Genomic DNA, 15,235 nt, shown 5'->3' with positions numbered 1-15,235 from the left:
TTTCTTGCTTGCTGTCTTGAAATGTGAGCTCTCTGGGCAGAGACTGTGATTTCCTACATATGTGGAAGTGCTACTTAATATAAATAATAATTTAATGGTTGAGAACTGTAGAATGATATGTGGATGGCAAGAAAAACTCAGTGTTTGCCAAGCCTGTTAGTTATTTTTTGATGGCTGGTTAAATCTAGTTATCCCAACTCAAGAGGGATGACCTAATATGAAAGCCAGTATAGAAGGAATAATTTGCAAAATCATCCTGCAGTGTCCAAACGCTTAACATTACAATATAGTCGTCTTTAAAGGACTACAGAATCTGGATAGTTCAGTATGTTTAGTTTCTATGATTTTTATGCAAATTACTATCAGGGAGCTTTAGAAATTAATGTGTGTGTCACATGGATTACTAATAAAGGGGATAAAGCACAATTATTTTTAGCCCAGTATTGCCAATAATATCTTGTTCTATTTCTAAGGGTCTTAATGTCCAGTAAGTTATATGTGTAAAATACACATAGAACGTACAATAATGCACATGTTCATGTCACACACGAACAGTACCAGTAAATAAATTAGATAGTTATTCAAAAATCTTCCTAATTGGGTTATCATACAGATATAATAGAATTTGTCCACTTTATTAGAAATCCATGGGGGACACACATTATAATTTCTATTTCTATTTTTACACAGAATGTATATCTAATATATGTATATATACAGAATATATATACAAGTATACATATAATGAATAATTGTAAAATGTGGAATAATTGCAGGCATGATAATACATACCAGTGAAATGTAAGAGAGCCTTGTAATAAAACCTCATTGAGGATGCAGAGAGTATGTTTCAGCATTAGGCATTCTCCTCATGTTTCACATAAATGCATCCTGTTCTCATGAGAAGCTGAGCAGTGCATTTGCACCGGCTCATTCAAACTGAATGTTGGTAAAAGAAGAGTCTTGAGCAAACAGAGAACAGCCTGGCATTTTTTAAAGACAGGAGAAAGGTTAAGCTGTCTGCTGCTCATACTGCTGTTTATTGGATATTTTAGCTGCTGGCCTCCATGTATACTGAATGTGTACTTCAAAAAATCATTGGCAAGCTTTTGGATTGCTGCACAGCACTGGGCTGGATGAAATTAAACAAAGACTGTTTTACAATAAAGTTAGATCTTCATAATTTTTTTCACTTGTGGTTGCATCCCTGAGATTGGATAGATAGCATTTTTCTGGAAAAAGGATGAGAAATGCCTTTCCAGGTTTTTGCGTCCTTCTTTTTGTTCTTTTACTAAATTGTGACAGCACTGCAGCTGGAGCTGGAAAAAAAATATATAATTCCATGGATTTGGCATTTCCTAGACCAAGCAATTTAAAAAAAAAAAAGGGGCTCTGTATTTACAACAGCTTAAAAACCAGTGTGCAGAGCACTGAACCTGAACTTGAACATTTTCTCCATACTGCAGTGAGTGATTACATGGAGTCAGATACCCCTTTTGGGTGAGGTACAGGCATCATCTCACATCTCTGTGGGATATTTTAAGAAGAACGCTAACTGATCACAGTAAGGAAAAGGTAAGACTGCAGATGCATACAAGGTTATTTCTGTTTTGTCCAATGTTTTTCTATAGTTTTTCCAAAGAGAAGAGTTAGAGTGCTAAGACATTTATATATTCTTGTAAATTACTGGTCTTTTAGTCAAGTTGAAGGAAAGAACTTTCTTCTCCTTTTGAAAGTGCCTCTACCTTTATATCTAGCTATCAGTTACGCACTGCTACCCAATAACAATTTTTCTTAATATTTAAGGAAGTACATAACACATATGTTGTCAGGGCTATTAAAGTCTGAGAATCAAAGGCTTCTTTTACAGGACTGTAATGCTGAGAATCCTTCTTCTTTTTCTTTTCCTCCTTCATGATGCAGCGGTGGGGGCATGCGCATAGTTTGGGGGCAGGGGAGGCATTGCCCTCTCATATGGCAAGCCTCGGACAGGCATGGAATCTGCCCCCAAGCACACGGCCCTGTTTGCCTGACTGGAGCTCTTCCCCCACCCCAAACTACATTTATGGGTGGGTGTGAAAGGTTTTGCAGGGATACAAATCCAAAGAAACTTTTGATGTGGCTCTGTGTGATGCGAGTGATGTTCACTTGCTAGGTGAATGTAATCTGCAGTACTTTCTGTGAGGGAAAATGTCACTTAAAAAAAAAACGGTCTTGAGTTAAAGAAACCTGACTTACTTCACAAATGCAAATTCTGTTTTGTAGCTGGCATGTCAAACACTATCATGGAAAAAATAAGTGTATAGCAGTTGTGTAACCAGTAGCATCTCATGGCTGCTTTGGCATGTCTCTTTACACAGTCTTTGGTTCCAAGTTCTGCATAGGTGTAAGCTGAGCTCACATGCATAATAAATTGCTTTCTTGATTGGTTGGATTCATTTAAAAGCATTATAACAACAGCGTTGTAGGTAATAACATGTTCCATGCACACTATCTCGAGGAATTGGAATGCGGTAATATTGTCAGATGAACAATGTACATCAAATGGTCCTAATACTATTTTTATCACTTATCATAAACCATGCACTAATGAACATTCATAACAATTGACATTTCTATATAGAGTGGTGATTTTGTGTTTATAATCCTGGGTATGTGCGGGGAGGGGGATTGGGAGATTGTTTGCACAGTGTTGGAACTACAGCAATGGCACTGGACACTAGAACCACATGAATCACAAGATCTAGTGTAATAAAGCATGCTGTGCAAATAAAAAATAAATGCTCTCACAATGTGCCCTGGGTGTCTGTCTAATGGACTTTCAGAATGGATGGTTTTCCTAGCTTTATTTTTACATCAAAGTATTATGTGCACATCATTGTTGTTCAGTCATATGTGGAATTGTTAGTGTAGTCTACGGTAGGTTATTGTGAAGGAGCAGGATGCCCTCTCAGATTCCAGTAAATGTCCCATGTCAGAGAAGGGAAGAAATAGTCTAGCAATATAATTACAGTCCAAAGGATTTTCCTAGTGCCTTCATCACATGTCCAGGACTCTGGGGTGAAATATTCTTTTTTCTTGGTGGTGGAGACTGGCAGACAACTCTTTGTTGTGAAAAAAGAAATAATATACCTTTGAATGTTACCGCCTCTCAGAATTGCTGAGATAAGAGACTAACCTTCATGTGGAATAGACAACCATTTCAAATCTGATGGACAATTCAATTAGATTTTGATGTTATCAAATAATATATTTTCACCAATTTGTCCGTTTTTAATTGCTTTTTCAGAGATGCCTATCATCTGAATTTTCTTTTGGGATTATCTGAAGGAAGTCAGGGGTAAAATCAAAACATTGTTAGTGAACATTTAACAAGTGTATGTGATAACATTTCTGGCTTTTCTGAAATCTCAAGATTAATGTTTTATGTACTTCAGAGCTGCATATTGTTCATCGTGTCAGGAGTGTGCTTGAAGGAGTCTTCCTGCTTACTTTGCTAAGATGAGGGTCAACCCATTTTGCTGAATACCACCCACTATCAGAGCTAATCTAATCCTAGTGCTTTTACGCACTGAGGCCTCTGATTCAGTAACAAACCAATAATAACCGGTCAATCAATACATTTACATATTTGTTTGACCTCTCCTTTCTTGGATTTACTAAAGAACAGCTCTTAGCCAGTTCTCAAGTTGGAATCAATATTGTATATTAGGTTTTAATTTTATTGGTCAACCTCTACAGTCTCTCTCCCAGTAAATTTTAGTGTATGTACTACAGAGTGACAAACAGATGGCCTCTTTGGGCATCTTCTCTACTATCAAGTGTGAGAGCAATGGAAATCATGTCCATAGTTTTCAGAACTGGGTGTTAGCTGATGCAGAAAGCTTGGGAAGGTGTCTGATGTACTAGTGTTGGAGGTTTTGGAAATGGAGATACCTGTTAAAACCTGCCTATTCTCATAGACTCATAGACTTTAGGGTCAGAAGGGACCAATATGATCATCTAGTCTGACCTCCTGCACAAAGCAGGCCACAGAATCCTACCCATCCACTTCTACAACAAACCTCTAACCTATGTCTGAGTTACTGAAGTCTTCAAATTGTGGTTTGAAGACTTCAAGCTGCAGAGAATCCACCAGCAAGTGACCCATGCCCCACGCTGCAGAGGAAGGCGAAAAACCTCCAGGGCCTCTGCCAATCTGCCCCGGAGGAAAATTCCTTCCTGACTCCAAATGTGGCGATCAGCTAAACCCTGAGCATGTGGGCAAGACTCACCAGCCAGCACTCAGGAAAGAATTCTCTGCAGTAACTCAGATTCCCATCCCATCTAACATCCTATCACAGACTACTGGGCATACTTAACTGCTGATAATCAAAAGATCAGTTGCCAAAATTAAGCTATCCCATTATACCATCCCTTCCATAAACTTATCAAGCTTAGTCTTAAAGCCAGATATGTCTTTTGCCCCCACTACTCCCCTTGGAAGGCTGTTCCAGAACTTCACTCCTCTAATGGTTAGAAACCTTCGTCTCATTTCAAGTCTAAACTTCCTAGTGTCCAGTTTATACCCATTTGTTCTTGTGTCTACATTGGTACTAAGCTTAAATAATTCCTCCTCCTTCCTAATATTAATCCCTCTGATATATTTATAAAGAGCAAGCATATCCCCCCTCAACCTTCTTTTGGTTAGGCTAAACAAGCCAAGCTCTTTGAGTCTCCTTTCATAAGACAGGTTTTCCATTCCTCGGATCATCCTAGTAGCCTGTCTCTGAACCTGTTCCAGTTTGAATTCATCCTTCTTAAACATGGGATACCAGAACTGCACACAGTATTCCAGATGGGGTCTCACCAGTGCCTTATATAATGGTACTAACACCCCCTTATCTTTGCTGGAAATACCTCGCCTGATGCATCCTAAAACTGCATTAGCTTTTTTAACGGCCATATCACATTGGCGGCTCATAGTCATCTTGTGATCAACTAATACTCCAAGGTCCTTTTCCTCCTCTGTTGCTTCCAACTGATGTGTCCCCAATTTATAACTAAAATTCTTATTATTAATCCCTAAATGCATGACCTTGCACTTTTCCCTATTAAATTTCATCCTATTACTATCACTCCAGTTTACAAGGTCATCCAGATCTTCCTGTATGATATCCCGGTCCTTCTCTGTGTTAGCAATACCTCCTAGCTTTGTGTCATCCACAAACTTTATTACCACATTCCGCTTTTTGTGCCAAGGTCAGTAATAAAAAGGTTAAATAAGATTGGTCCCAGAACCGATCCTTGAGGAACTCCACTAGTAACCTCCTTCCAGCCTGACAGTTCACCCTTCAGTACTAGCAGTTGTAGTCTCCTCTTTAACCAGTTCCTTATCCACCTTTCAATTTTCTTATTGATCCCCATCTTTTCCAATTTAACTAATAATTCCCCATGTGGAACCGTGTCAAATGTCTTACTGAAATCGAGGTAAATTAGATCTACTCCATTTCCTTTGTCTAAAAAATCTGTTACCTTCTCAAAGAAGATCAGGTTGGTTTGGCATGATCTACCTTTTGTAAAACCATATTGTAATTTGTCCCAATTACCATTGACCTCAATGTCCTTAACTACTTTCTCCTTCAGAATTTTTTTCCAAGACCTTACATACTACAGATGTCAAACTAACAGGCCTATAGTTACTCGGATCACTTTTTTCCCCTTTCTTAAAGGTAGGAGCTATGTTAGCAATTCTCCATTCGTACAGTACAACCCCTGCGTTTACTGATTCATTAAAAATTCTTGCTAATGGGCTTGCAATTTCATGTGCCAGTTCCTTTAATATTCTTGGATGAAGATTATCTGGGCCCTCTGATTTTGTCCCATTAAGCTGTTCAAGTTTGGCTTCTACCTCAGATATGATAATATCTACCTCCATATCCTCATTCCCATTTGTCATCCTTCCATTATCCCTAAGCTCCTCATTAGCCTTATTAAAGACTGAGGCAAAGTATTTATTTAGATATTGGGCCATGCCTAGGTTATCCTTTACCTCCATTCCATCCTCAGTGTTTAGCAGTCCCACTTCTTCTTTCTTTGTTTTCTTCTTATTTATATGGCTATAGAACCTTTTACTATTGGTTTTAATTCCCTTTGCAAGGTCCAACTCTACATGGCCTTTAGCCTTTCTCACTTTATCCCTACATGTTTTGACCTCACTAAGGTAGCTTTCCTTGCTAATCCCACCCTTCTTCCACTCCTTGTAGGCTTTCTGCTTTTTCTTAAAAAGCAGCAAAGAATCCTGTGGCACCTTATAGACTAACAGACGTTTTGGAGCATGAGCTTTCGTGGGTGAATACCCACTTCTTCAGATGCATCTGAGACTTGCTTTTTCTTAATCACCTCTCTGAGATGCTTGCTCATCCAGCTTGGTCTACAACTCCTGCCTATGATTTTTTTCCCCTTTCTTGGGATGCAGGCTTCTGATAGTTTCTGCAGCTTTGACTTAAAGTAATTCCAGGCCTCCTCCGCATTTAGATCCACAAGTTCTTCAGTCCAATGCACTTCCCTAACTAATTTCCTTAATTCTTTAAAGTTAGCCCTTGAGAAGTCAAAAACCCTAGTCCCAGATCTATTTTTGTTTATCCTTCCATCTGGTTTGAACTGAATTAGCTCATGATCACTCGAACCAAGGTTGTCCCCTACAACCATTTCTTCTATGAGGTCCTCACTACTCACCAAAACCAAATCTAAAATGGCATCCCCTCTTGTTGGTTCTTCAACTACTTGGTGAAGAAATCCATCAGCTATCACATCCAGAAAAATCTGAGCCCTATTATTCTTACTAGCACTTGTTCTCCAGTCTATATCTGGGAAGTTAAGTCTCCCATGATCACACAATTCCCATTAGTGTTTATTTCATTAAAATCATTAAAGAGGTCTCTATCCATATCCAAGTCAGACCCCAAGCACTATCTCAGGGGAGGCTCTAGTAGCTTTCTTTCCCAGTGTGATTTTTGCCCAGACAGACTCTGTCTTATCCATTCCATCACTTCTTATTTCTTTACAGTTAACCTCATCATTGATATACAATGCTACTCCACCACCTTTGCCTTTATTTATTTCTGTCTTTATTTATTTATTTCTGTCTTTCCTAAACAGCACATAGCCTTCAATACCTGTACTCCAGTCATGACTACTATTCCACCATGTTTCTGTTATCCCTATAATATCCGGTTTCACTTCCTGCACCAGTAGCTCTAGTTCCTCCATTTTGTTCCCTAGGCTCCTCGCATTAGTGTACAGACATCTTCATTTTTGCCGTTTGGCTTCACTGACATTATTTACCCTGTTAGGCACAGACATTCTACCACCAGCATCACCTGTTAGACTGGTATCTACACTACCCTTCCTCCTTATGTCAATTCTCTATCCACGGCTGTATCCCCTCTTACTTTGTTTTCTTCCCTCTCAAGGTTAAATTCCGGCATGGAGATCACCTGGAGATCACCAACCATCTCCCCCAAATTCCTAGTTTAAAGCTCTCTTAATCAGTTGGGCGAGCCTCCATCCTAGAAGTCTATTTCCCTCCTTACTCAGGTGAAGTCCATCCCGAGAGAACAGTCTTCTGTCCATAAATGCTTCCCAGTAGCCGTACATCCCAAAGCCCTCCTTATAGCACCCTGCCTGAGCCATCTGTTGATTGCCATAACCTTGTCACACCTTTGTTGCCCTTCTCTAGGAACCGGCAGAATCCCACTGAAGATCACCTGAGCCTCGATTTTCTTAAGCGTCTAACCCCAGTCTGGCATAGTCTCCCTTGATACGTTCCAATGAGAATCTAGCCGTATCATTCGTTCCCACATGAAGGACAATCAACGGGTTCTTTCCCGCTCCCGTTAGGATCCTTTTCAGCCTCTAGTCCATATTCCGTATCTTAGCACCCGGCAGACAGCACACCCTTCTGTTCTCTGGATCAGCTCTAGTTACAGGCCTGTCTATTCTTCTCAGTAAGGAATCCCCAATCACATAGACCTGCCTTTTCCTGGTGACAGTGTGATTCTCCGGTCTATCCCCTGCACCCACTGGCTGCAAGTCCTCTCTATTCTTGTTCACCCTTGCTATCCTCCTGGGGATCATATTCGGTGTTGCCTCCATTGACTCCTCCCCTCTTCCTGTAGGACTATCAGCTCTTCTCTTTTTCCTTGCCCTCTCTCCTTCAGCGACCACCTGCTGTGCCCCTTCTTCATTTTCCAACTCTGCAAACCTGTTCCTGAGTTCTGTTTCTCCTTCACTGGCCCGTCTTTTCCTCTGCCTGGTTCTCCTAGTCACATGCTTTCACCGTCCACTTTCCTCACCCAGCAGTCTCTCCTCAGAATTCTTTGGTCCTGCTTCCATCTGCACGTCTGAGCTTTTCCCTTCAGCCTCCTCATGTCTTTGCTGCATCATCTGCTCGAACACCCTTCTAAACTCAACCAGAGTTTCCACCTGCATCTCCAGTCCTCGGATCTTTTCTTCCATCAGCTCTATCAGGCGGCACTTCATGCAGGCAAAACTCTTTTCAGGTACCCCCTCCAGGATCATGTACATGCCACAGCTTCCACATCCAGTCATCCTCATTGTGTCTTTCACTGCTGCCTCTGTATCAGTCATAGCCTTCCCACCTAAAACCTGGTAGTCCAAGAAACACAAAACAAAACAAACCCCCAACAGGCACCAGAACACTGGCAGACCACCACCCACTCCCTTAACTAGCCTGTCAGTTCCTCTGTCTAGGTCTCTTAGTCTCCCCCACAACCTACCCCTGTCAACTCCCTCTGAAACTCCCCTGTTTACAGCTGTTTGCTGGCTGCTGTGCCACTGCAGCTGTCTATGCCGTTACCTGACTGGCTGGCTACTTTTATAGGACCCGTAAACAGGTAAGCCCCGCCCCCTAAACAGGGCTCAGCTTCTCTCCCAGCACACTGCCCCTACCAGCCTCCACACATGCAAGCTACACAATACAATACACCAAATACAAAAACCTGCTCCTCCTGATCCCTGCTGGTGAGGAACTGAATTGATTTCTCAAGACAAGTAAAAATCAGAGCTGAGATTTTTTTGGCGGGGGGGGGGGACTCATCCTTGTGTTTGGGGGAGAAAAAAAAACCTTTGCCACTGCGGTCCATGAAGTTCTTCTTCTGTGGAAATCCTTAGTCTTACTCAGCCTTACGTGTATGTGCAGACATGGAACTGCAAGGTTCAGTATAGGAATTCCATGCAGGGCTGGTTCTAGGGGCAATCTAGCAGGGTGGTCACCAACTTCCAGGGGGCATTGTGCTGTTGGCCTTTTTGCCCCCTCCTCTTTGATTTGCTGGCAATTTTTGCTCTGCTGTGATTGGCAAGCCTTTTATTCTCCTGCAATGATTGGCTGGCGTTGTCTCTTTTTTTGCTGGTTTGTTTCTGTTGGTTTGGTTCTTTGATCAGTTTCCAGGGAGGGTGGATGACACCAAAAATATGTTGCTCTCTAGCTGGCAAAACAGCTAGGGCCACTCCTGATTTTTTGTGTGTGTGCGTGTGCGCACGCATTCAGATGGTGGTAATATTTGAAGCATACTTATTGAGTATGGAAGTACGATTTGAGAGGAATAGTCTTATGCTTAAAGCACTAGACTGTGACTCAGGAGAGCTGGATTCAGTTTCTGGCTGTGCTGCAGTCTTGTGTACATCTCTCCAGGTCTTAGTTTCCAATAATAATACTGCTCTACTTCAGTTGCGGGGGGGGGGGGGGGTTTGAAGATAAACTCAGAACCATTTTTTGAGGTTCTCGGAAAACATGAATGAAAGACCATAGAAATTCCTAGAAAGACAATAGAAAAGTCCTGACCTATAATATGTCATCATTTATTCCTCTTTTTGGTCACCATTTAGTTTAAAGGGGAAAAATTTCAAATGGAAGATAAGTTGTCTTCTAAGACATGAAATTAGCAAAGAAGTGATGATGACGCTAGTGGGATTCTGCATTCATTTCTCTTGATTTTAATAGCTGTGGCTTGTTCTAGAACTAGTAGGTTGTAATTTTAAAATTGTATAGTCCAGGCTACACAAAAGGAGGGTTGTGAAAAGTGAATTTATATATTTTTTTGCTAAATCTGATTTAGAAATATGTTGTTGTGGAGTCTCTTGAGTTCTGCTGATTTAATTTAATCTCAGTTTTTGATGCAAGTTACATTTTGATATTCAGTTGACACTTTTTAATCTGGTTATGTAGGAATTGCCATACCAGATCAGATTACGAAGTCTGCCTAGTACATTGTCTTCTATCTCACACTAGCCAGTACCAGATTTTTTAAGATGCTGAACAGAAAGGTGCCAGTTACTCTGTAGTGGGCAATCATGGAATAACCTAAAGTCAGGTTAGAATAGATCCATAGATGTTAAGGCCAAAAGGGTACATTATGATAATATAGTTTGACCTCTTGCATAACACAGATGAAATAACCTTGCCCAGTAATTTTTACATGAAGACCACAATTGTAGCATAATTGGTCTGTAGCACAATTTCTGAAAACAAAAATCCAATCTTGATTTGAAGACTTCAAGTGATAGAGGATCCACCACTTCCCTAAATAAGTTCTTCTAATGCAGGGGTTCCCAAACGTGGTTCGCAGCTTGTTCAGGGTAAGCCCCTGGCGGTCCAGGGATGCTTTGTTTACCTGAGTATCCACAGGTACGGCCGCTCGCAGTGGGTGCTGTTCGCTGTTCCTGGCCAATGGGAGCTGCTGGGAGCTGCAAGCGGCCATGCCTGTGGATGCTCAGGTAAACAAAGCGTCTTGCAGCCCGCTAGGGGCTTACCCTGAACAAGCCATGAACCAAGTTTGGGAACCCCTGTCCTAATGGTTAATTACTCTCACTGACTAGAAACCAGGAGAAAATGTTTAGGGGCATGTGAATAGTGTGAGGAGGAGTGCTGTGATGGTCTACAGGGAGAAAGATGATTAGAACATCTAATTTATGACAAAATAAAAGTCCTCTTTGTTTGTTACAGACATTTTTGTGTATAAAACATATAGGATGATAACTTCATAGACACAAAGGGCAGTTAGGTCTTAAGTTCCCACTGGCTATCAAAGGGAGTTGGTTGTCTAACTGCTATTTATGCCTTTTGAAAATCTTACTCATAACTTACTGGAAAACTTTTTTTCAGTTTTCAAGACTTTCTTCTCTATGTTTAAGATTACAGAGAATGTAAATGTCAAAGTTCCATAATTAGTTTTATCTATGGGCTTGGAGAAGAAAATCACCTTATTAGTTGAAAGACCATAAACAAAACTAGAGTTAGAGAGAGAGAGAGAGAGTGTGTGTTTAAAATGAACCTGTAAAGGAAGGAGTTGTCAGTTTGCAAAGAAGGGCTGGATGAATTCATTAAGTGTGTTGACAGACCTGCGCCAATATTTAGTAATTGCTCATGTGATTACACTGAACAGGATTCTGTAGTTCTCTATTATATGGCAGATATGTGAGGAACGAGTTCTAGATACAGTCTCTGGAACGACTATATTATATTTAATAAATAGAAAAAGGCTTATGTTAGAGATACAATATACAATGCCAACTAAAAATAAACTTCTAGCAGATTGTCACCATCTGATATAAGATTTTAATAGCAAGATAGAAAATAGAATAAATTACAGCAAGATTTGTATGGCCTTGTTTCTTCAAGAATAAACAATGCCTACTGCAGAAGGTGTTGCTTACAGAAGTTTGTTGCTCTCCATGGTGCCATGAAACATTTTGCATGCATATATATCTTTGAGCATTATAAAAATATAAAATAGCAATATAAAAAAGAGAGGAAGCATTTGTAATAAATGTGAATTATAAGACTCTCCCTATTTTCACGTAATGCGGTCATGTAAAGTAATACAACCTTTTCGGCATGACAAGATGCAACACAATAAAGGATGTGTTGAAAATTTTTTCCTGTAATATCCCAGTGATATATCCTTGTGTCAATAACCTAGTCCCAGATTTGGACCTTAGCGTCCAAAATATGGGGGTTAGCATGAAAAACCTCCAAGCTTAGCTACCAGCTTGGACCTGGTACTGCTGCCACCACCCAAAAAATTAGAGTGTTTTGGGGCACTCTGGTCCCCACAAAAACCTTCCCTGGGGACCTCCAAGACCCAAATCCCTTGAGTCTCACAAGAAAGGGAAATAACTCTTTTCCCTTCCCCCCTCCAGGTGCTCCTGGAGAGATACACAGAAGCAACCTCCGTGAATCTAAGCAGAGGGAGTCCACCCTCTCTAATTCCAGTCCTGGAAACCAAAAGCACTTCCCTCTTCACCCAGAGGGAATACAAAGTCAGGCTAGTAAATCTAACACACACAGATTTCCCTCTGACTTCTTCCTCCCATCAATTCCCTGGTGAGTACAGACTCAATTTCCCTGAAGTTCCTCACTAAAGAAAAACTCCAACAGGTCTTAAAAGAAAGCTTTATATAAAAAAGAAAGAAAAATACATACAAATGGTCTCTCTGTATTAAGGTGACAAATACAGGGTCAATTGCTTAAAAGAAATATGAATAAACAGCCTTATTCAAAAAGAATACAATTCAAAGCACTCCAGCAACTATAGACATGTAAATACAAAAGAAAAAAACAATATCCTTATTGTTTTTATGATCTCTGTACTCACAACTTGGAAACAGAAGATTAGAGAGCAGGAAATAGAAATCACTCCTCATAGCTGAGAGAGATTCAGGCAGAAGACAAAGAACTCAGACACAAACTTCCCTCCACCCAGAGTTGAAAAAAGTCCTGTTTCCTGATTGGTCCTCTGGTCAGGTGCTTCAGGTTACTTTTTTTTTTCAGGTGAAAGAGACATTAACCCTTAGCTATCTGTTTATGACACCTTGGCATTAATGACTAATGATTAATGGCTACTTTGCTCTTAATGCTACATGTTGGCTTGAGTTAATGCACTGGGACCACAATGGAGTATGTAATTTCATCTGATCAGAGTCCCCATTGCAATGGAGCAAGACTCATCAGGAAGAGAGCTCAGACCAGTAGTCAAGGAAATGGGAAATAACCACCATTTTTTCCAAAATAAATAGCAGACTTATCTCTACTTTATGGCTTTGTATCTGTTCGATATAATTCTATATACGTATGTTTAGGCATGTTATTGAATAAAAACAAATTTGAATTAATATTAGCCAGAAACACCTGAATAGTCACACACTGCTGTACCAGTGTTGATGACTAAACCATAATTGATCAAATCTGACTTGAAATCCCAGGTTCAGCTTGTAGACCTGGCATTTAACTGTGTGTCGGGGGGAAGTTGAAATTAAACTAAAGCTCCAGTCTTGAAAACTGATCCCCGTGATCCTTGTTGAGCCCCACTGATTTCACAGTTGATCATTTTAGCTTATTTTTCTAACATGGTTATTTTCGGAGAGAGATAATAAGCCATTCTTGGCCATATGCATGGGGGGGTACAAAAGCTTGGGCATTATGCATAGGGAGCCAGCTAACGATTTGTCTGGTATGAACCAGTGAGCTAACCTTACACAACATACATCAAAGCCCTCAGCCTAGCTAGGAGATGTGATCAAAGTTGTTGCACTCTGGCTATCTCTGGGCACTGGAACATCTTATTGAGGGTATGTGATCTTCATGCAGCTTAGAACAGACTTGAAGCTGCTTTAAAATGCATAAGGATTGAAGGAATGCTAAGGAAGAGGTGAAGTAACATTTACCAAATCCTGCACTAAACATACCTTTGCTAAATGTTGTGGGATAGGAGTATCTGTTTATTTTTGCTAGCTGCTTCCTTGTGTGGAATGTTTTGGGTTAGACATGTTGTATCGAGTTGACGTGAGATTATGAGAAATAAAATGGTATCCCCAAGTTTCTTGAGGATGTCTTCATTCTTTGCCTCCAGATATCATTTTTCAAAGATGGAGATTCCACATTTTTTGTGTGGCTGTTGCAGGTTTTTCCCCAAAAGAAACTTCATTGCTATAGAAAGCAGTGCAATCCATTAATTGTTATAGAAAAATTAATAAACGCTCACCCTAAGCAGAGACAAAGGAATAAACAAACAGATGCAAGATGAAAGAAAGATGAAAGGTATCTTGTAAGCTGTGAAGCCAGTAATGAGCTATGTGTTTTAAAAAATAATTGAGCACTACTTTGTTTGAAAACAAGGTTTTTGTTTGCTGTGTGGTTGTTGGTTATTTATTATTAAAATGACATTGTACTGGGACTGTACAGGACACAAATGTAATTAGTTCATACCCCAATGAGTTTACAGTCTAATGTATTCACCATACTGTTTTCTAGCATCTTAATCTGAGGGAATAGTGAAATAGTTGTCTTTTCATGGTTAGTATAATCATTTTTTGGATTAGAATAGGGATTACTGGATATACCAGTGAAATTGTCCTGCCTTGGATAGTTTATAAAATCTCAATGCATTTTATAAAGGAATTGGTTAGAGTAGTTATTTGTGTATGAAAATGGTGCCAACAATAGTTCATACAAAGTCTAGGATACCCAGCTGTTTTCAGAATTGCATTTGGATCTCTTAACTTGTACCCAGACAGCCACCAAGGTTGGGCAAGACCTTGTCTTAATTTCTCATCCAAAGGATGGAATGAAGCTGAGATGATAATGCTATAAAAACAACTGTTAATCATTGTGTTCTGTTCTGCACTCCCAAGGACTCTGTGACAGGTTAAATTGCAGATGATAATAATAATGGATCTCTGTAAAAGGAGTGGGGGACTTCTCGACATGCTGGAGCTGAGAGATGACAAAGAGGGCGAATATAAAACAACGAAGCAAGGCAATGAATCAGAAGGAAAGTTCTTCTCCAGAAACTGATAGGTTGCTAGTGGATGCCCTTATGACTCTCTCAGCTATAATCTATATATTGTATGCATTTAGTTTATCTGTTGGAATGTTCACATTACAGAAGACTTTGGGTTTCTTCCATTTATAAATTATACATTTACAAATGATGATTCTAAGAAACTAAGACCAGCTTCTTTAAAAAGGTGTTAATTATCAGGCATAGTCTTTCTGACGCAACAAATGGGATCTAGTTTTGGCTTTTCTAATGTCTGAATAGTTAAACTGCGAACAAAAGTCTGGTGTCGAGCGAAGTTATTTATTATATTGATTAGCTATAACTCACAGCCATCTAGCAGAGCTAAAGTGCAGTTGTTGTTTACATCTCAGTGCTCGTATTTCATTCCTGTTTTG

General features: G+C 40.0%; 1 protein-coding gene across 10 annotated transcripts in view; it reads left to right on the top strand.

The window, feature by feature from the left end:
* The window catches only part of FRMPD4 (FERM and PDZ domain containing 4), a 478,200-nt gene that overhangs the window by 176,558 nt on the left and 286,407 nt on the right, over positions 1 to 15,235 (top strand). Inside the window, exon 3 of one of the 10 annotated variants that reach the window (XM_050963198.1) lies at positions 1,467 to 1,575. The exons of the other annotated variants lie outside the window; for them this stretch is intronic. The gene's annotated coding sequence lies outside the window, so the exon portion shown is untranslated. The remainder of the gene's footprint in view (positions 1 to 1,466; positions 1,576 to 15,235) is intronic. 10 annotated transcript variants of the gene reach the window in all.

The sequence above is a fragment of the Gopherus flavomarginatus genome, chromosome 1 (genome assembly GCF_025201925.1).
Source record: "Gopherus flavomarginatus isolate rGopFla2 chromosome 1, rGopFla2.mat.asm, whole genome shotgun sequence".
NCBI lineage: Eukaryota > Metazoa > Chordata > Testudines > Testudinidae > Gopherus > Gopherus flavomarginatus.
This window is presented reverse-complemented; position numbering and strand designations above follow the sequence as displayed.